Source organism: Panthera tigris, chromosome B1 (genome assembly GCF_018350195.1).
Source record: "Panthera tigris isolate Pti1 chromosome B1, P.tigris_Pti1_mat1.1, whole genome shotgun sequence".
Lineage (NCBI taxonomy): Eukaryota > Metazoa > Chordata > Mammalia > Carnivora > Felidae > Panthera > Panthera tigris.
Window position 1 is genome coordinate 200,841,334 of NC_056663.1, and position 20,628 is coordinate 200,861,961.

A 20,628-nucleotide genomic window follows, 5' to 3' on the forward strand; every position below is an offset into this window, starting at 1 on the left:
AACCACATTTCCTTTACTAATTTTCACACTACCGTCCACTTTCCAGGATACTGTTGGGGAGGCGGCGGTGGGGGGTGGCGGGGAAGCTTTATTGTTTCAAGGCCCATCAGTCTCTGTTCACTGGCCCCTGGCAGTGGATTCCTCTAATTGAGGGCACAGCATCAAGGAGTCCTGAGTCCCAGCCATCCCAGCTTTTATGCCAGCCCACAGAGGTGGACAGACAATGCCCCCAGCAAAGACCACCCTGGCACTTTCAGCCAACACCAAGGGACAGAAGGGAAGGGACAGGCCTTTAACCATACCCCACCCTTCCCGATAGCTGGGGTCTCAGGGTCAGAGGCTGTACAGTTTGTGATCATGATCTAATTAAGTATGTGAGCGTGGAGACCGTGGACAGCCCGTCAGGAGCTCCTTCGCCTCCGTGTCCTGACTGCTGTTTATCTAACTTCCCCCTTCCCTTGCTCTTGCTTTCTCACAGTGCCCAGGTTTCTGTTCAGAGGCCACCACTCCTCCTCCACACAGCCCACGGACTTCCCAGCAGCCGGCCCCCACTCAGAAGGTTCCGATGGGTCTAAGGTTGACAAAGATCAGCTACACCAGTCAGCACCCAGCGTTCCCTGGACACAGGACTTTCTCCAGGAATGGCACGTGACCCAGTTCAGACCAATGGCATGTGAGCAGTGGCTTGCTGAGGAATGATGGAAAAGACGTCCTCAGCCTGAGGACAGAGCTCGGGAAGACTCCCTCCGTCCTAGTCTGGATGTTGTGGTGGCACATGTACCCCAGTGACAGCTGTTGCAATTTTGTCCCCACTCGGGGGGCCAGCCAGAGGAAATTGTGACAAAGTGGGGCCAGAGCCCCTGGATCCAGCCAGTCCCGAGGCCCAGCTACCTCCGGACTTCCAGATCCAAGAGCCAAGGAAGACCTTTTTGTTTAAGCACTTGGATTTGAGTTTGTTGTTGTTTATAATACCCCCAAGCCCCTAAATCAACAGTGTTTGTGACTCACTGAAATAAACACGTTTAGAACGGTGATAGGGTCTCCCTCCAGATGGCACAGGGTTTGGATTGGTCCCGGCTTAAGCGGCAGAATCGTCCTGGGGGCCCTCACCTCTCACCTCCCCACCCCCCCTCGTCTGGCTGGCATGCTTGGGGAATCCCCGAGAGCGTCTGGCTTACCTGACCCCTCGTCAGAGCCAGAGAGAAAGGTGACATCTTTCAACTCTACTCCAGGCAAGACGCAGGGAGAAAAGGCTATCATCCATTGTATGTCAGGGAAACCCCTTAGAGGTGAGCTGAGAGATGAAAGGAGATATGTGCCCCTGCAGGTGCTCCCTGGGTCCCCAATCCTCCACCCAACAGGGCAGACAGAAAACCATACAGACCGGGGTCAGTGTTCAACTTACGGACAATCGACAACGTTGTCCATACAGACTGCCGAGGAAGCGCTTAGACCAAGGCTCCCGTTTTGCAGCATGGAAGGTGTGACGTGGAACCCCAGACCGTGGGACCCACTCTCTGGGAAGCGGCCAGCTGACGGGACGGCCCACCCGAGGCTCAGCGCCCCACCTTCCGCTTTGTTTCCTGTTTTCCAGGGTGTGGGGTGTGCACCGAGCCGACAGGCCGTGCGTGGGGCCGGAAAGCAAGGGTGGGAGCGAGATCGGCCCCTGCGAGTCATTCTCAGGGGCGGGGTGGCAGACTTTGTGCTGCCCGCTCTGTGGTCTCCGGCTCCGTGAGGTCAGCGGTCCTGGCCCAGGGTGGTCGGAGGGGATGGCGATGATTCCACCAGGGGACAGAGCAAAGGCTCTATTGAAGTTGAAACTTGCTAGCGAGGACCTCGTCCCAACGGACCACAAGGCAAAGAGTGACTGTACCGGGGGTCGTGATCAGCCCTCAGCCCGAGGAGCCGGGGAGGCCCCTGCCTGGTGGGGGCCGGAGGGCACGTCTGCCATGCACAGGATCACGGGGGTCTCGCGGTTCTTCTGTGCCCCGGGACAGCGGTGAGTAGTGGCCAGTGATAGGGGAGTCCGGGCCCCCCTCCCAAGGCCGGCCGAGGGGGTGTGGTGTCTGTGGGGACAGGGGCGGGGGGAGGAGAGCACCCTCCTGAAATCCACTTTTGAAACCTGCACCTTGATTATTGTTGCCTCCTTTTTCCAGGCCCTTCGCAGGCTGTTGTGAAGGAGAAATGGGGGGGGGGGGGTTGCTCGGGGATTCTTGCAAGTAACGAGTAGCCAGACCCGCGTTCTAAACAGCAAGCCACCTGCTTTCCTGCGTTCGGCCAGTGAGAGAGAGACCAAGAGAGACAGAGTGAGAGAGACAGATACACAGAGAGACAGAGGGACAGAGAGAGTGAGAGAGACAGAGGAGAGAGGCCTCTGCGCAGCACCAGGCTCGTTCCAGCGGTGGGAAGTTACTGAGAGCAAACGCCGGGACGGGGGGTTCACGTTCTGGTTCTGCTTCTGGTTCTGGGTAGAGCCACCTGACAGGCTCCTTGCGGAGGCAGGCGGGGGACAGAAGTCCCCCAGGGGCCAGGAGGACGGGGAACTCGACTGACTTAGCAGGGCTCTCTCTCTTGGCGACACACCTCTGAGACGGGCCTGGCGGAGAAGGGACTTGAAGGATCCCAGCTACCGTCTGTTGAAGGAGGATCCTCATCGAGCACCCGGGGGCGGATCCAAACACGGCTGCACAGGCTTCGGACCCGCAGGCCACACAGAGCCAGCGGGCGTCCAGGCCGAGCCACCAGCTGGCCGCCTCCTGGCGAAGGCATTGAGTTCATCGTTAAAGGGCTTGGTTTGGAGAGGTGACAGAATTGTTTCGAATTCCGTGGGGCGAGTGCGTGAGCATTAAAATTCACATAACTGTGCACCCAAGCAAAGTACACTTTGGCGCATGAAAACTGGTAAAAATAATAAAAACAACAGCAAACAGGGGCCCTCCCAGTGCTGGACACACATACTTTATTCACATTCCTCGCCTGACTCTGTGCGATGATCTCTGTGCCCAGGTGAGCAAGCTGAGGCTGATCGGGAGAGAGGCCTTCCCAGGGTCACATCTCTGGAGGTGGCAGCTCAGGGACCGGAGACCCAGGCCCACCCCGGTGCCCTGCAGGGCCTGGCACGTAACAGGTGCACAGGGCCAGTCTGGGGTCTGGAATGTCGGCCACAGCCGGCCCTGCCCTTTCACTGCGTGAGGGCCGCAGAGAGCGGGAAGTGCCTGCCTGCTTGGGCCTGTCCTTCCGGAGAAGTCACTCCCGGTGGCTTATTGACCAGGATCTTCTGCTGCACAGCTCGCCTGCTGGACAGAACGGCCCGCAGCTGCCCAGAACCGAGGCCACCATGCCTGCCCCTTGGAGGTTAAGGCAGAGAGCGGAGGTCCCGGGTGGCCTGGCAAAGACAGCCCAGGCATTTGGGCCAGAGCGAGGGAAAGCGCCCGGCATGCCCCAGGGAACCTGTCCTCCCCTGTGCTTTCCTCGGGGTCTCCTGGGCCCCCACCTCACCCGTGGCCTTGCTGTGCTGGCCTTCCTGGATCCTTGGAAGATGCAGCACTCGGGAGTGCTGGAGACCCGGGCTCAGCCCCAGCAGGGTCCCAGCTGTACTGTGTGACCCAGGCGAGCCTCCTGACCCTTCAGAACCTCAGTTTACTCATCCATAAAATGGGGATGATGACAATGTAGTTGAGGAGAAATAAGACAGAAGAAGGGAAATCTCTAGGGGGTTAAGCTATCAGTCAGGACCTGCCCTGATGAGCAGCACCTGAAGGTTTCATATAATTGATTGATTGATTGATTGATTGATTGATTTCAAAAGTCTTGGGGCGCCTGGGTGGCTAAGTCAGTTGAGCATCCGTCCGACTTCGGCTTGGGTCCTGATCTCGTGGTTCATGAGTTTAAGCCCCACATCGGGCTCCGATGTCAAGCCCCACATCTGACAGCTCAGAGCCTAGAGCCTGCCTCCGATCCTCCGTCCCCCTCCCTCTCTGCCTCTCCCCTGCTCATACACTCTCTCTCTCAAAAATAAATAAAACATTAAAAAAAAAAAACCAAAAAACTCTGGGACTCCGATGAAAAGGCAGTTGAGGGGACCTGAGGTTTCCCAGGTGGACTCTCGGGGGCAGGTGGGAGTGGGGAGGAGAGAACTCAGGCATGACCGCATGTCTGCTGGTCCATGGGCAATTCGCGTCACAACTGGGGACACCCAGGCTCAGAGAAGGTGAGCACCCTGCCTGAGGTCACACGGGCCTCCATCAACGGAGCCAGGAACACCACCGAGATCAAGGGATTTGTAATCACAGGCGCTTCTTAGTGGATCTCGAGGACCAAGAGGGCCACCAGAGCATTTATGAGACTCTCCCTCGTCTTTCCAGAAAATCAGGTCCCATTTGTCATTTGCTTACCAAGGTGCAAACAGACCTGCGGCGGTCCTGTGTTTCCTTCTCCAAATGAGGAGCTGACTTTCCGGGGCGGTGGGGGAAGGGAGCGGACCTTCCGGCAAGCCGAGACCTGGCCTCGGAGCACCGCCAACCGCCCGCACCGTGGACATCGCCTGCGCTTTGCCCCCTTCAGCCCCAAGCTTGCTGGCTCCACTGCACAGACGGGGAAACCGAGGCACGAGGAAGGTGTGCCCCCAGGGTCAACCGGAAGCCAGCAAATGTCAGCGTCAATAGACGTGCAGACCCCAAGAGTGCTCGGTGCCACCACCATGGTGTGAACCGCCTTTCTCGCCTTCCCTCAGGTACACACCCTCCGGGTGAGTGGGGGGTGGGCCCTGTGGTTTGTGCTGGCTTATGAAACGTTTGTCCCACAGGTTCTGTGACTCAAGGGCTCTCGTAAGGCTGCGGTCAGGCCGTCGCCGGGGCCGTGGTCCCCTCCAAAGTTCTGCCAGGGGGATCACTTCTGAGCTGGCTCACGCATGAGTCCCATTTCTGAGATCAAAACGGAAGCTTAGCGAGGTTAAGTGTCTGACTCAAGAAAATACAACCTAAATTGTCAGGGTCAGGTGCATTTGTCTCCCCCCACCCCTCCCCGCAAGGAGGGTGCAGCCAGGGGACGGCTTGCGCCTGTCCAGGTGGGGCGGCATTTGCGGTCTCCAAGGGAGGGGACCTGCGGCCACTCCATGGGTGGATGTCGCTGCGTTGAGTCCTGGCATGGCCCGGCGGGCCCGGTTCCTGACTTCACAGATGTCCCTCAGGCCAGGACGGGACATCTGCCCAGGGTGTCCTACTGATGTCTGGAGCAGGGGGACCCGGGCCGGGTTTGCCAGCTGAAAGCCCTGTTTCTCTTCTCTGTCACTCAGCTCGCTGCCCGTCTCCAGCGGCTGGAGCTAGCACGCGGCTGTCACCGGGACGCAGTCAGCTGACGACCCCGTGATCCCCACTTTGTGGCTGGTCCCGAGTCCTGCCTGTGGGGTCCCGCCTGTGGGGTGAGTGGGCCCCACTCACCAGCTGTGTGAGTTCGGGCTCCCTGCGTCTTCTCTCTACCCTTCACTCTTAAGAGGGTGAGACCAGAAGCCCGACCCCCAGGGGGGCTTTGTGGACAGGTGGGGTGACCCATGTGAGCCCAGGCCGGGGCATTCTCATCCGTCGTTAAGCTAGTAATGCCGTTGTGTGATAAGAGTCGGGGATCCAGGGTGGGAGAGAACCAGGCGAACCCCAGCCCGCCACTTCCTGGGTGAGCCATTGCTGTCACCAAGGAGGGGCGGTCATAACCACAGGGCCTCCGGCCTCCCCATGGGGGTGGCCCGCAGGGGACCCAGAGCCGGTGACCAATATGGTCTCTGTGCTCCGTCTTCTGGTTTTCCACTAGAGGGCAGTGGTGAGTAGGAGCCGTCCCTCTAGGTTTGGACAGACATGGGGACATGGGACCCGCAGAGAGCTGGCCTGATGTCTGGATCTGGACGGGGAATACCGAGGCCCAGTTGTGCGGGGGATTCGTCCCAAGCCACTCGGAGAGAACCGTCCCCCAGGCTCCCTGGGCTCATCCGTGGGCTTGTTCACAAGGGTGTCGGGGGCCTCCAGCCTGGGGCCACTGAGGCCGCCGGCTCCAGGAGCCCGAATTTCAAGTCCCTGCTGCCATTCTCAGGCTCACAGACCCGCTCAGATCCGCCTTCGTTCACAAACCTGCGTGCAAAAGACGGTCTTCATTATCAGGCTGGTCGCTTTCCCTGATTACGGAAATAGTCACCTTCAGGTTACGTTGTGAATGTTGTTTTCTCCAGTCTGATTTTGCTGCTTCCTCTAAAGAGCATTTTCAAAAGCAAAAAGGGGCTCCAATCGTCCGCGGTCCGCCCCACCCCGGAGGATGCTGTGGAGGACGTCCTCCTGTGCTCAGTGACGGGCCAGCCAGGGCCCAGCACCCCCGCCCCTCCACTGAGAGTCCCCGGCCCCCGCACAGGGGTGTGGGGAGGACAGCCCTGTGGCCCCATCAGAAGCACCACGCTCCGGCTCCTTGGGGCGTGCAGAACACCCTTTCAAGTGTACAGGTGGTTGTCCCCCTCGTGGTCCCCTGTTCCCGGCCTGTTTGTCTCGCTGGCCGCAGGGAGCTCAGCGCTGTGTATCCCACAGGAAAACAGGTCCGTGAGGCCCTTTCTCCACACACACGCTCATTTCCTGGGATCTCCTGGCTTCTGTGCATCTCCCTCACTCCGATGTGACCGCATGGGCCCTCAGGGCTGCCCCGTCCAGTCGTGTCCCCTCGGGGGACAGGTGGCCGGGCCAGCCCTTTAGGGCCCCGGCTGCAGAAAGGAAGGTGCCCTTGGCTTTACTGTTAATAAGCAGGATTTCTAATATGGTGTCTAAAGGACGGAGACAATAAATTTAGGGCTTAGGTGACTTGTTTTCAAGGGAGTTCGGGGCCCCCTGGCGCCTGTGCCCGAGGCGAGACGGCGGCCGGCCACCTCATCCACACCAAGGAGGCCCTGGGGCTTCTTACACGCGTCCTTAGCCCATCAACCCTAGGTCAGAGGGCCTGTGGGACACCGCTGTGTCGCCGACAGAATTCTCTCTCCAAGAGCAAGGACAGGCATGGCGCCACCCCACACGGGCCCCTCAGCCAGGACCACACACACGCAGGTGAGGAGGAGTCGTGACCCCCGTGGTCTGACCCACAGGGCTCCCAGCACAGACACTTCCAGCTTGCAAACAGGGAAACTGAGGCCCAGAGATGGCTGTGTATTATCTGTATGGAGCCGGGATTAAAAACACAGGGCCCCTGGGGCGCCTGGGGGCCCCGTCGGTGAGGCGTTCCGACCCTTGATCTCGGCTCAGGTCGTGATCTCACAGTTCGTGAGTTCGAGCCGCACGTCGGGCTCCTTGCTGTCCATGCAGAGCCCGCTTGGGGATTATCTGTCTCTCCCTCTCTCTCTCTCTGCCCCTCCCCTGCTCTCTCTCTCTCAAAATAAAAATAAGCATTAAAAAAAAGTACAGGGGCCCTGACCCAGTGTGGTCCCGTGAGAGAAACTGTGAGGCCGGGGTAGGGGGTGGGCAGAGCTCCTAGACCCCAAGACTCCAGCAGGGGAAAGTCCCACAGTAGGACCCCTGCTTGCAGACTTTCGGGATCAGACTGTGTCCACATTGCTGTGTGGCCTGCGGCCTTTATTGTCCCAGCCGGCAGGAGGCCCAGGGCAGCCTGGTGGGGTGCTCAGAGCCTTTGCGATCAAAGGCGTGAGTGGGGTGCCGGCCCCCTGCAGGCCCTCACCCTCACCACCTCTACGCCCCTCCGGGCTGGTGACCGGCATCCTCCCCTGGGCACCATCCGAGAGCTTGGAGGATCCCCACGGGCCCCAGGACGCCCGACAGGTTCCTGGGGACCGAGCCACGGGGCTTGGCCGCTGGGCCCCCACTAGGCCCGGGAAAGCGGGGTCACAGCTCAGTCCCTGCAGGATGCCACCTAGTGAATCGGTGGAGCCCCCACGTGACCGTGGGCATTGGGAAGCTCCCCGGCCCCGAGTGGGCCAGGCGGGAGAGCCGCCCCATGCAGCCAGGCTCTTGGGGTTTCCGGAAGAGTGGGGCTCTGGCTTCCTTGTGTGATCTCTGCCCCCTGGATCCTTGAGAGGAATTCAGAAGTCTCTAGGCTGCACGTGCTGAGGGCAGCTGGCGGTGGGTGGCCCTCACGGGGGTGGCAGCTCTGGGACCCGGCCGTCCTCCCTGGAAGGAGCCCCGTCCTGGGGCAGCACCGGACACACGGACAAGCCCGTGAGGCTTTGCGGGAAGGTCTCTAGACTGGACAGCGTCGGGGCCGCCTGGCCGGTGCCATCGGCTGTCAGCCGTCAGGGCCGTGCAGAATCCTACCCCGCGCTCTCACAAAGCGGAGAACGCCTCAGACACTGCCTAGGTCATTCGTTCACGCGTCCCCACGGGTGACGAGGACGGGCGCTCAGGCCCCACAGCCCAGCGTGTCCCGACTCCTAACTGAGCCAGTGACTCCCTGCCCACCTCCGCCCGTGACGGCACGAATCACCTCCCGTGGCCGAGAGTCACCGGGATGCCTGGTGAAAATGCACAGCTGGGGTGCCCGCCCCCAACAGTCGCGAGCCGCTTATCCTCACGAGCACTGACGAGGTAGGGCAGGTGTCTGCCTCCCTTCGCGGTCAGGGGTCTGCGGAGGGGACAGGGCCGGGCGGGTCAGCGCCCACCTGTCGCTTAATCTGAAGGTAGGCGTGCCCTTTGGGGACGGGGGTGTCAAAGGTCACTTGGGAACTTGTTGAAAATCCAGATTTCTGGGCCGGACCTTGGAGTCTAGACTCCAAATTTAAGGACACGGCAGGTGACTCATCATGAGCAAATATGGGCTTCTCTGGACCCCACACGAGAGACCCTGCCCCCCTTCGCTGACCCACTGCTGACCTCACGCTGGGCCCGGCACACAGTAGGTGTCCAATAAGTGTTTGCTGAGTGCCCCAGCCGGCTGCCCCCAGGCCGGGCTACAGGAAGCAGGGCCCGCTGGAGGGGCGAGCTCTCTTCAGCCCAGCTAAGCGGTGGGTTGTCCCCGCCCCCTGCAGCCGTTCAGGGGCCAGGCCTCCCTCCTCCTTGAGGGTTCCTCCCCCCCCAATTCCCCGCACACCAGGCCTGGAGCCTGCACTTCCCCCCAGGCCACCCCTCCCCTCCCAGCTCGGGAATGCTGACCGGGGACTTCCGAGCAGATAAGGAGGAGGAAGGTCAAGGGGGAGGAGACTCGAGGGGCGGGCCGTAGTCGTGGGCGTGACCAATGACCTGGGCGACTGTCGGGCCACCTGATTGGAGCCTGAGGGCCTAAAGCGTGTGCATCCTGCCCCGGCTGGACCCACCGACCTGTGGGGCCCGGGACCAGGAGGCAAGTGTCCGCGGCAGCAGGCAGCCTCCCTCCCTCTCTTCCTTCGCTGGCAGCGTCTGCCCCCTGGCAGGGTAAGTCCCCGGCCACTGGGCTGGATCTGCCCCAGGAGGAGCCACCCCTACGCGGCGGCGGCCCGTGGCCTGGCTCAGCTCACCTGTCTGGACAGGTGGGGTCAGGGGAGGGCGTGCGTGGGGCGTGCCTTCCAATCCCGCCTGGTCGGGGAGCAGCAGGGCGGGCGCTGCTTCAGGCTGGGATTCAGGTGGCCAAGGAAAGGCCAGCCTGGTGTCCCCACGCCTGAGAAAGGAGCTGAGAGCCGGCAGGTGACGCTGGATGTTGTCGCGGTGGCCACTGTGAGGGGGGGATGTGCCTGCCCCCAGGTTGGGGTCCCGGGAGGGCTCAGGAGACAGTGGGCCCAGGGGTTCTGATCCTGGCCCAGCACCTGGGAGCTAGTGACCCTGCCCCTCTGTACCTCAGTGTCCCTGTCTGTAGGGTGAGAGAGTCACTGGGGCCCCGTGCAGGCCCACACTGGGTCAGCGGCCTCCGTCTGTGCTGATGACCATGGAGAGGAGCCACAGCCCTGGGCTGGTGGCAGGGGCCGGGGTCCTGGCTTTCCCTCGCCCTGGTGTGGCCCTACCTGCCTGGACTTCAGCACCCTGCTCTCTGCCCCCGCCTCTTTCTCCAGCCCCCATCTCAGCCCCCAGGGGCCAAAGTCCCTGTCGCCCCGCCGGCCCCAGGGACGACAGCTCCTTCAGAGGTGGGCCTGAGAGAGGCTTGGAGCAGGGAAGGGCCGTGGGGAGAGGAATGGGGCCAGATATGGACGAGACCAGGGAGGGGCCTTGCTCCCACAGTCCTGCGACCCCCGCTGTGGACTTGGCACAGGCTGACCGGGGTGAGGGGCCCCTCCGTGGCCCCAGGTGCTGCTCTGCTCTGAGCCTCAGTTTCTGCACAGGCACAAGGACCCTTGTGACCGTCCCCCTCCCCAGTGGCTGCAGGGTTCTCGGGACGGACCGTGAGGGTTCCTCCTCCTTGATTCACACGGAGAGGCCCGAGGCTCTGGGTGCCACAACGTGGCCGAGACCCCTGGAGGGTAGCGGCTGGGCCAGGATGGGCCGCCCGAGGCCTGCCTCGGTGTCCTTGAGCCCCGCTGAGGGAGGTGCAGGTGCGGCGCTGGGAGGCTCCTGGGCTGGCCCAGGGCCACAGCAAGTGGACCTGGGACTTCGCCCCAGGCAGTCGGCTGCAGGCCCGGCTGTACCCTCAGTGTGTGGGTCTTAATGGTTCCCTCTCCACCCGCATCCTGGTGTTCCACCTTTTTCACCTTTCAGAACAGTTTTAGATTTACAGAACCACTGCCAAGCTAGCACAGAGTTCTCATACCCTCCCACCCAGTCTCCTTGACCGTTGACATCTTACATTAGAAGGGTGCGTTTGCCTCAGCTGGTGCACAAGTATGGGTCCACTGTTCTTTTTTTTTAATAAACAAAATTTTTTTTGAGAGAGAGCAGGGGAGAGGCAGAGAGAGAGGGAGACACAGACTCCAAAGCAGGTCTCCAGGCTCTGAGCTGTCAACACAGAGCCCGACGCGGGGCTCGAACTCACAAACTGTGAGATCATGACCTGAGCTGAAGTTGGACACTTCACTGACTGAGCCACCAGACTTTATTCTTAAGTAAAGTCTATCCTTGGCTTGGATGCCCTTAGATTTCCCCTTAGTGTCCCCTCCCTGCCCAGGAGCCCGCCCAGGACATCACATGACATTTTGTCCGCCCGTCTCCTGGCTCCTCGGGGCTGGGATGGTTCCTCAGACTTGCCATGTTGTGACGATTTCTGCGAGGAGTCCCGGCCAGGGGTTGTGTGCGAGGTCCCTCGGCCGGGACTCGTCTGATCGTCTCCCGTGCTTACACGGGGATCGCGCTTCCCTGGGAGGAAGACCGGGGTGGTGGAGTGCCCTCTCCTTGCGTCCCGTCAAGGGCACCCGCCGTCACTGGGATGCTGACCTTGACCCCCCGGCCGGGTTTGCCGGGTTTCCCCACCGCCCGGCCCCCTCCCCGCCATCCCGCACTGCGCTCTTAGCGGGGAGGTCACGGCGCTCAGTGCCCACCTGAGGACTGGGGAGGGGGCCCCCCTCCTCGGGGGTGGTGTCTCCACGTAAATCCCTGGAGGTTCTTCTGCAGGGGAGAGATCTGTCCCTTCTCCGTCCTTTATGTATTTGCTCATGGATTCATCCTGGATAGACTCATGGATATCTTACAGTTTGGGTTCTAATCTGATACTAATTAATTTTCTTGCTCAAAGCTTTCTAGCTTTGGCCATCGGGAGCTCTCTCAGTGGGCTCCTGTGTCCCCTCGACTCACCCCGTCCTGGTGGCATTTCATCCATTCGCTCAGCCGCTCATTCGCTTCCTTCCTCTGTGGCACCACAAGCCAGGCCCCACCCTGGCCCTTTGCTGGCCTGGTCCTAGAGCCGGCCGTTTCTCCAAGGGTCCTGAGTCCCTCTGTTGGAGGATGGTCTTAGGACCCAAGATCTGCCCGCACTCTGGGCGTGCTTGCGGCTGCCTAGGTCTTCTCTTTTTCACACAGATCTGCAAGGCAGCGCGTGTGCGTCTAACCCGTCTCCGTACGCGGGTCTAAGTACTTTGCACACACACCGATGTGAGCACTTCCGTATGCGGAATGTGTCTGTGTCAACTGAGACCTGATGTCCCCGCCCGTCACCCATCGCCGTATGGATTCTTCCAGCCCCTCTCCTTGATTTTCTGTAACCCTACTCCAACAGTGACAAACCTGGCTTTCACCATCCACCGTCCACGTACTTAATTGTTCAAATTCCAGCGGCTCGGCACCTGTGCAGAAGTCTGAGAATGTGTCACCCCTGCCCCGTGCTGAGCGGCGATACCGGCTGGCGCCCGGTGAGAACGTGTGGCTCCTTTTGGCTTCGGTCTGGCCCACCCGCTGCCACCTTCAGTGAGGGTGGCTCACGCCTCGGTGACACGGACCCCTGCTCTGCCCCCTGCCCCCCTCCCGGCGGCCCCGACCTCCTACCGCGTCCTTATCCGCACACGTGGTGTGCACAAGGTGTCACAGCACCCGGTGACTCGTCACCGCCCGGCAAAATGCCCGCGCTTCACCTACTCAACCCCCCTGCTCCTTTCTTCCCCTCACGGTTTCCCTCCACAAACGCCAGCAAACGCAGACGCGTTCCGACCCCCTTTAGAGCCCAAGACGCAGCATGACGCACATATCCCCACACCTCAGTCTCCCCCGTCGCTGGGTCTCGGGGACCTTTCCCGGTCGGCCGCGGGGAGCTTCCCGTTCTGTGCTGCTGGCCGCTGGGTGCTGGCTGGAGCGACGTCAGTCCCACGCCCGGGCTATTCCCCAGGTGCAGCTGTTGTAAGGAACCTGGACGCCCTGGCAGCCCCGCCATCTCCTTGGTGGGTGGCCGTGTGCCCTGGGGGGAATTCCGGAGGCGGGGCTGCCGCTCAGGACCCCGGTTTTGTTGGTGGCTCGCCCGCCCTCACACCGGTCCCGGGCACCGGCTGACCGAGGCCCGGTCTCGCTGAACCGGGAGGTGACCGAGTCCCTTGGGATCGTTTTGCACGCCTGGCTGGGGAGCTTGAGCGTCATTTGCTCTGTCTTAACAGACAGGACCCGGTCCCACTGCTCTTCTGCGGGGTGCTCGGTCTTTCCTCTGGCGCGGCGTAGGGCCGGCATTGAGAGGGCCGGCTTCTCAGGCCCGCTTCAGCTAAAAACAGCCGCTGGCAGCGGGGCCCAGGCCTGGCCCGACTCAGCGACAGGTCAGCAGCAGGTTTGGTTGTTGGAAATGAGAAGGGGCGCCTGGGTGGCTCAGCTGGTTAAGCATCCAACTCTCGATTTCGGCTCAGGGCATGATCTCGCGGTCTGTGAGTTCAAGCCCCGCGTCGGGCTCTGTGCGGACAGCTCAGAGCCTGGAGCCTGCTTTAGATTCTGTGTCTCCCTCTCTCTCTCTGCTCCTCCCCCCGCTCACACTCTGTCTCTGTCTCTCTCTCTTTCAAAAATAAATAAACATTAAAAAAAAATTTTTTTCGGGCTGCCTGGGTGGCTCCGTCGGTTAAGCATCCGACTTCGGCTCAGGTTGCGATCTCACGGTTCGTGGGTTCAAGCCCCGCGTCAGGCTCTGTCCTGACAGCTTGGAGCCTGGAGCCGGCTTCCGATTCTGTGTCTCCTTCTCTCTCTGCCCCTCCCCTGCTCTCTCTCTCTCTCTCTCAAAAATAAATTAAAAAAAAATTTTTTTTTAAATGGGGAAACACCAGACCAATCGCGACGGAAGGACATTCCCCAAACATGGTTGTGGCCAGTCCTTCCCAAAAGTAAGGTCATGAAAAGCAGGGACACTCGAATATGGTGGTGCCCTCGGTGGCTCTGAGGACTGGAAGGACATCAGGGGGAAACGGAGGCAATTGAACCAAGTGTGGACTTTGGTGAATAATGACGAGTCAGTGTGTGATTCGTTCACCAAGGGTGACAGGCGTGCCACAGGCATGGGACACGTTAACCGCAGGGGACGCCGGGTGTGGGTGTGTGGGAGCTGCGTGCTTTCAGGGCGACGTTTCTCTAAATCTGAACTGTTTTAGATACAATTAGATAAAGAAAGAGGCTGTGTCTGCAGGTGCCCGGCGCTCGTGGCCCCGTGTCACCGGGCTCTCTCCCGTAATTATGGGGCACCCACGCCCCTGTCCCAGACCCCGTCCTGCCCATGGATAGGGTGCCTGAGGCTGACAGGTAAATGACTCACCCAAGGCGCCCGTTAGCCTGGGATTCGGGTCAGTGAACAGGACGTCGCTGAGCCCCCGCCAGGCACCGGGCACCATGTTAGAGGGCGCAGTGCCTGTCCGCCCTCGGCCGGCTCTGGGAGACTTGCAGGGGTGCGGTGAGGGGTGAGCTGTGGGAGGGTCGGCCGGGCCCGGGTGGACAGGGCAAAGGCAAAGCACTCCCTCCCCTCCTCTGCCAACCCCTCCCACAAGCGGGAGCAATCCCAGAAGGCTCCCAGAGGCGGTGATCGCCGAGTCCTGTTTGGAAGGAGGCATGAGAGTTCGCCGGGGAGGGAAGACCGTGCTCCAGGCAGAGGAGCATCCTGTGCAAAGCCCTCGCTCACGGTGGGGAAGGGCCGAGAGGGGTGATGTGCGGGCAGCTCCCTGTCCTCCCTGATGGGGTGAGTGGGGTGGCCGATGATGGGGACTCAGAGGAGAGGCCAGGCCCAGCTGAGGAGCTCCGCAGGATGTTTATTTTATACCTTGCGTTACAACCCGATTCTACTTTATTTTGAAGCTCCTAGTGTTCTCGCTTTGGCCATTGGGAGCTCTTGATTGGCTCCTGCGTCCCTTTGACATCATCCCACCAGGGTGGGATCCATCCATCTGTCTGTCCTTTGTGCCCCCCTCCCTCCCACTTCCTACTTTCTGGGACCATAAGAAGCTCTAGGCTTTGTGTTTAGCTCAAGCTGGGGGATGTAGCTCACGTGCCCAGGCTTGGCTCCGAGCGCCTCCTCCAGGCAGCCTCCCCAGCGGTCCCCAGGCAGGATCCTGGCTGTGTGGCGGCCCCGGCCTCTCTGGGCATCCCCTGTCACGGTCGCTCCGGCTGTGCTGTCTTGTCTCCATACGTTTCCTTGGCTGCTGTCACCAGTAGGGCTCTGCAGGCGGGTCTGTCTGACGCCCTGGGCCGGGCACCGAGTAGGGCCGGCAGGTGCGGGGCTGGGCGGTGCTGCAGCCCCCGAGCCCTGCCCTCATTGTATAGTGATGACCGTAACACCTCTGCTTTGTGCGACCCTCTCCCCACGCTGCGCACAGCCAGCGTCGGGTCCGCGGGAACCGGTGCAGACAGCTACCCTCTCTGCACGCAGGAGAGGGAGGGGGAGGAGGTGCACATCCCACAGCGAGTGAGAGGGGACCCTGGGGGTGGCCGCTAGGCTGTCGTGGAAGCCGTGACACGGCCCATGAGAGCTCGCGGCTGGGCGGCCGGCGTGGGAAGGGCACAGGTGTGGGGCTCAGAGCCCATGGCGGGCCGTGCGGAGGAGGCTGTGACCCTGACCCTGTCTCTGTGACATGGGTCACAGGGCACAAGTGCTGCGGCCAGGGCCCGCCCGGTGCCGTTCACACTCGCTTCGGGTCTCGTCCGCCCAGCTGGCCCCCCACCCCCGGAGGCCAGGAAGGAAGGGAGCCCCTGGATAATGGGCAGGTGGAAAAGGTCAGCGTCTGTAGGGCTCAGGGCCTCCGAGGGGCGTCGTTCAGGGATCCGCCCCTTCTGCGAGCCCGGCAGGCAGATCTGTGCTCCCAGGCTGGCGCTCAGGGTCCTGCGGGGCTTGGGCCGCCCACCTCGCCCTTCAGCGGCTCTGTGTCCCCGTCATTTCACAAGCGCGTGTGGGGCCCATCGACGCCCCTGAGGCGCCCCCGTTGTGGGTCCTCGTGTGTTAACCAAGCGACAGCCTCTACAGAGACCCCAGTTACAGTGCGGACGAGCTCAGGGCGCTGGGGGCTGGGGCGGGGGGGGGCTTGTGCCGCTCGGCTCAGGGGAGGCTGGAAGGAGGCAGGGCCTGCGGGACGCTTTGGCGAGTGGCGGTCAGAGCCTGGTGGAGAAGCTGACCAGGAAGAGGGACGTGCAAATGCAGGGCCGGGGCCGGGGGCTCAGACGGCCACGGGTCGGGGGCCGTGGGGGGCAGGTGTCCAGGTCCCCCCAAGAGGAGTGCCTTGTGCTCCAGCCCCGCCCCCAGGGCTCAGAGATGGCACCCTGAAACCGCCAGTGTGGACAGACAGACAGACGGCTCCAGAAGTCCCCAACTGCGTGAGCGCACAGGGCCGGTGCGGGCGGAGAGGTGTGGCCGGTGCAGGTACAGAAAGAGGCCTTCGGAGGGGGCGTGTGGTCCGTTGGGCCGAGAAAACAGGGAGGCGGACGTGGCGGGAGCAGGTGGCCTGGACGAGGCCGGTTTTGAGGCAGGGGTGGGGGTGGGGGGGCGAGGCTGGGCTGAGCAGGGAAGGAGGTGCTGCTGGGAAGGGAGCAGGAAGAGGGGAAGTAGGCAAACAATACGTGCCCCCCGCATGCCCTCAGCGACCTGGGGGCTGACAGGGCCACCCTCCTGCGTGTCCCAGCACAGGCCAAGGGGGCCTCGGGAGTGAGTCCTGCGGAAATTCCCGCCTAAGCCTGCCCCCCCCACCCCCCCACTGCCCCGACGTGGGCCTGGTTTCCAGGGAGATGGGTCAGGGCTGGGAGGACTTCACCTTCACGCCCGGGAGGCCTTTGGGAAGTGTGTGCTCTGCTGGGTTAATGTTTGCGTAAGCGAGTTTCCAGATCCGCCCCCTGGTGACTGGGCTCCGGGGAATGTCCAGAATTCCAGCCGGGGTCCCACACCCAGAGTCAGGAATGCTGCTGCTCTGGGGAGCAAGGTTCAGTGGGATCAGGGTGTCCCTGGGGTCTCGTCTGTAAGCCGGGGCGACACGGGCCGTCACTCCCGCCTCCTCCATGCACCCCGCCCTGGGTCACCCCACGGCCCACAGCCAGACGGTCCGGTGGGTAGGACGCGCCTGTACCACAAAGGGAGAAACCGGCGTGCTCCTGAGACTTGGCCACTCGCAGCCGTGTGGCCCCTTGGGACCCCATCCCTCGTCGAGGAGGGGGCTACTGAGAGCTGGCGGGCACCGTGGCGCCCCTGCAGGCGTGAGGCACAGGCTCCCTAGGCGGGCAGCGAAGATAGTCTCTATGCCTTCTAACCGGCTTGCTCTGAGGACCCGAGGCGTATTATTTGGGGTGCAAGGAGGGGCGCCCCACTTAAGTCTCCGTTTCTGGAAGCACCTGGCCTCCCTGGCCGCTCCAGATGCAGGAGGATGGTCTGGAGGAGCGCCCGGCCAGCTCTCGGGCCGTCCTGCCCGGCCGAGTCAGCGAGTCCCTGGCGTGAAGGCCGGATGGTCATGACCGGGGGAGGGGGGGGGGAGGAGGCAGGGAGCGTCATCAGTCCCGGCCGAGGCTCGGGAACTGCTGACAGCTTCCTGCAGCCTGTGACCCGGCCCGGGGTGGCCGTCAGTCATCACAGGCCTGTTTGGTCCCAATATCCTTGTTTTGCAAAGAGCAGTTCCTGAAATCTCACCGACTCGAGCTTTGCTCATCTTTGATTGGGGCATTTTCAGCCGCTGAGGCCAAAAATAACAAACACAGGCGGCGCCTTGCTGAGCACGGCCCCGTTCTGGCCCTTTCTGTGTGGCCGGTGGCAGCTGGGTGCCAGGCTCCAGGCCCGCGGAGTCTGTTTCCATCCCCGATGCATCTGTCCTCAGACCCGGGCGTGCCGACGGTCATGTCCAGCCCGACCTTCCGGGTTCCTAGACCCAGGTGGGGCTCGGGGACATGGGTCCCGGAGGGTGCGTGCTGCCCCGTCTGTTTGCCTGTCTGGAAAATTGCATTAGGCCGGGTCACATCTGCATCACACAGATGGGGAGCCAGAGACTGGGAAAGACGACGGGGTGTTCTTAGCGTGGACCACGGGAACTCTGGGGACCCTCTTTCCCGCGACCTTGGCTGAGGGGCATTCTCTTCCTGAGTCTCGGTTTCTTTCCGCAGTCACCTGGGTTTATTTGGTGCTCCTCTCCTACACGCGAAGCACTGGTTCTCGCTAATACTTGACAATTTAACCGTGTTTGCAGGTACAGCCACGACCAGGGGTTGGAGGGGGCAGGACGCAGCTTCATGTACTCTCCCCTGTGCCAGCTCCAAGCCTGTCCCCCGTCCCTGGCGCCAGGACTGGCCCCCACCCCGCTCCGCTTGAACCTTTGTACATCCCAATCCCAGGGCGGCAGGGAACGCCTGTGGGCTGGCTCCTTCCTGCCTCGGGGCGGGGGGGGGGGGGGGGGGGCGGATCCTGAGATGCTTTTCTACGTGTGCCCACCCCACCCATTCTCCAGAGCAGGGCCCGCTCTGAGGGCCGGATCCAACCCCTGTTTTGTATACAAGGTCTCACCTGCACAAGGTGCACCTGCTGTGGACCATTTCCTCTGTTTCACGCTCCCCTAGCCTGGACCCGCCTGATGAGAACACATCGTCGCCTCCGCTCTAGAACTGCCTGTGTGGCCTCAGCGGGCCTTGTTTTCTACCACCCAGGGCGGCTGGAGAGACCCGGAGCCCAGGGAGTAGGGAGAAGTCGCGCACCCTACCCTACCGCCCCTGGGGGCCTCTGCATTCCTGAGATTCACCACTCTGACCGGCTGTGGGTTAACCCTGGGGGCAAGAGCGTGACCTGGCCTCTCCAGCTTCCATAACGCCGCAGAGCTACGTGTCTGGAGTAGGGTTGTCTAGGTGGAGGCTGGGTTTAAGGGCTCTTCTGTCTGGCCCTGGCCCCGGGAAGACCTCTGCAACACCCCCTCTTGGCCTCGTCTTGAAAGACTCAGCCCAGAGGCCTCCACTTCCAAGAAGTCTTCCTTGATTCTCCCCTCCTCTCCTTTCCGTCCCAGGCTTCCCTTTGCCCCTGTAAGGACCGTGCTACTTTGTCCCACTCTCTTTCCAGGTCTGTCTCCCCAGTTTGCCTGTGGGACCTGATGGCCGGGAGCCTGGAAGGCAGAGCGGTGATGGGAGGGCCAAGATCGTTGATGGGGGTGGGGGGCGGGTAGCGTCGAACCCCAGAGAGCAGAGCTATCTCAACATCGAGTAGGGGATCTGGCAAGACGCTGGGCCACGGGCAAGGGAGGGTGTCCTGGGGAGCCCAGCTGGGCCGGGGGAGGCCTGGGTCGCAGTCCCAGAGAACTGGAAATACCTTAGGAGGACATGACGAAATTCAGAATCGCCTTTTACCTTCACTTGACCACAGCTGTTGCTATCCGCCCCAAGAGCTGAACAGTAAGAAATCAGCGAAGGGTGAAAGGCAGGGCCCCCTCAGCCCCCGGCGTCCCAGCTCTGGATCGCAGCCCGGGGTTCCATCCCCGCTGAGCAGGGGTGAGTCAGCGCCCCGGGTTCGGCAGGTGCTGCCCAAGGGCTCGGAGGAAAGAAATCTCTGCCTGTATCGCAAGGTGGAGTCCAGGGTAGAGTCAGGCGGATTTAGGGCGGGAGGGGGGCCGCCAGGAACCCTGGGAGAGCATCCTGGGAGTTACGGCCGCTGGGCTGGGCTGGGCTGGGGGCTTGCCGGTGCAGCTGCTCCCCTGGGTGGTGCAGACTTTCCCAAGGGAAGGACACATAACCGGTTTGGGTACTTCCCAGGGCCACCTGGGACAGCCTCCATCTGGAAGGAAGCCTTAGACTGTCTTCCCTGCAAAGGACCCTGGGGAGACAGGGACCGAGTGACAGCGAGTGGTCAAGGGACGTAGAGTGCCAGGCTCCCTGTGCTTCAGCATAACCGTCCACATGACCCCTCAGGGAGGCCCTGCCTGTGTGGCTCCTTCCCCCCGTCCCCTCTCTGAGCCTCCGTGTCCTCCGAGTCCTGCGCGACTCCCCGAGGCCACACAGAGGACACAGGCCAGGCCAGCCTCCCACCCTGAGCGTGGGCTGTGGTGTGTCAGGCCCCGGGCTTCCGCGGACGCGCGTGCTCTCCCGGGTGCGGGGAGTCGTGCCCACGGCTTCCACACTGGCTAGAAAACGTGTCTCTTCGTCCCGAGCGGCAAAAGGCGGGACGCGAGCCCTCCCGCTTCCCAAACGTGCTCGCCCCTCTGTCGGGGAAAGCGCTGCCCTCAAGGTTTGGTTTGCTTTCCATCCAGCACCCTCATAGCTGCACGCGGGCTTCCTGGAGGAGGGGAAAGGCGGGCCCCAGAGGCAGGTGCTCGGAAAAGCTCTACGGACACTCGAGTCTGTGGACAGCTGGGCAGCTTCCAGACGTGCCCCCCCCTCCCCCGGCACCTTACGATTCAGCGAGACATCGGCCGGTCCCTGTGATGTGAAAAGGGGCAGAATTGCCGTCCAAGAGAATTAAAATATTAAAATCAGACTGTGGTGCTCGAAGCATGGGGTCTGATGACTTGGAAAATGCCGGCCTCGGACCGGACTTGCTCTCTGGGTTCCTGGGAGTCAGGGCATCCGCCCCAGTGCTGGGTGGACCTGAGACCCCGGCTGGCGCCACTGCCTGCGGGCCCCGCGACCCTGGGCGGGAGCTGCCTCTGCGTCCAGTGCGTGGCGGTAACACTCACACCAGGAGGGCTCTAACCCACACGTCTAGCATCTTCTTGGCAAGTGTGATGGGATTTATTACCACAGCCGTGTTAGGCACCAGAGCCGTTGAGGCGTGTGTGGGTAGGGGGAGGGCACTTAGAGACCTCCACTTGGGACTCCACCTTCTGCAAGGGGGGCAGCGAGACCCCGGGAGTGACAGGCTCTCCCAGAGGGACTCACG

At 62.0% G+C, this 20,628-nt stretch overlaps 1 protein-coding gene across 1 annotated transcript in view; it reads left to right on the forward strand.

Annotated features, from left to right (window-relative positions):
- Positions 1-9,248: 9,248 nt before the first annotated feature.
- SH3TC1 (SH3 domain and tetratricopeptide repeats 1) overlaps positions 9,249-20,628 on the forward strand; it is a 46,914-nt gene continuing 35,534 nt past the window's right edge. The window contains exon 1 of the mRNA XM_042985022.1: positions 9,249-9,377. The gene's annotated coding sequence lies outside the window, so the exon portion shown is untranslated. The remainder of the gene's footprint in view (positions 9,378-20,628) is intronic.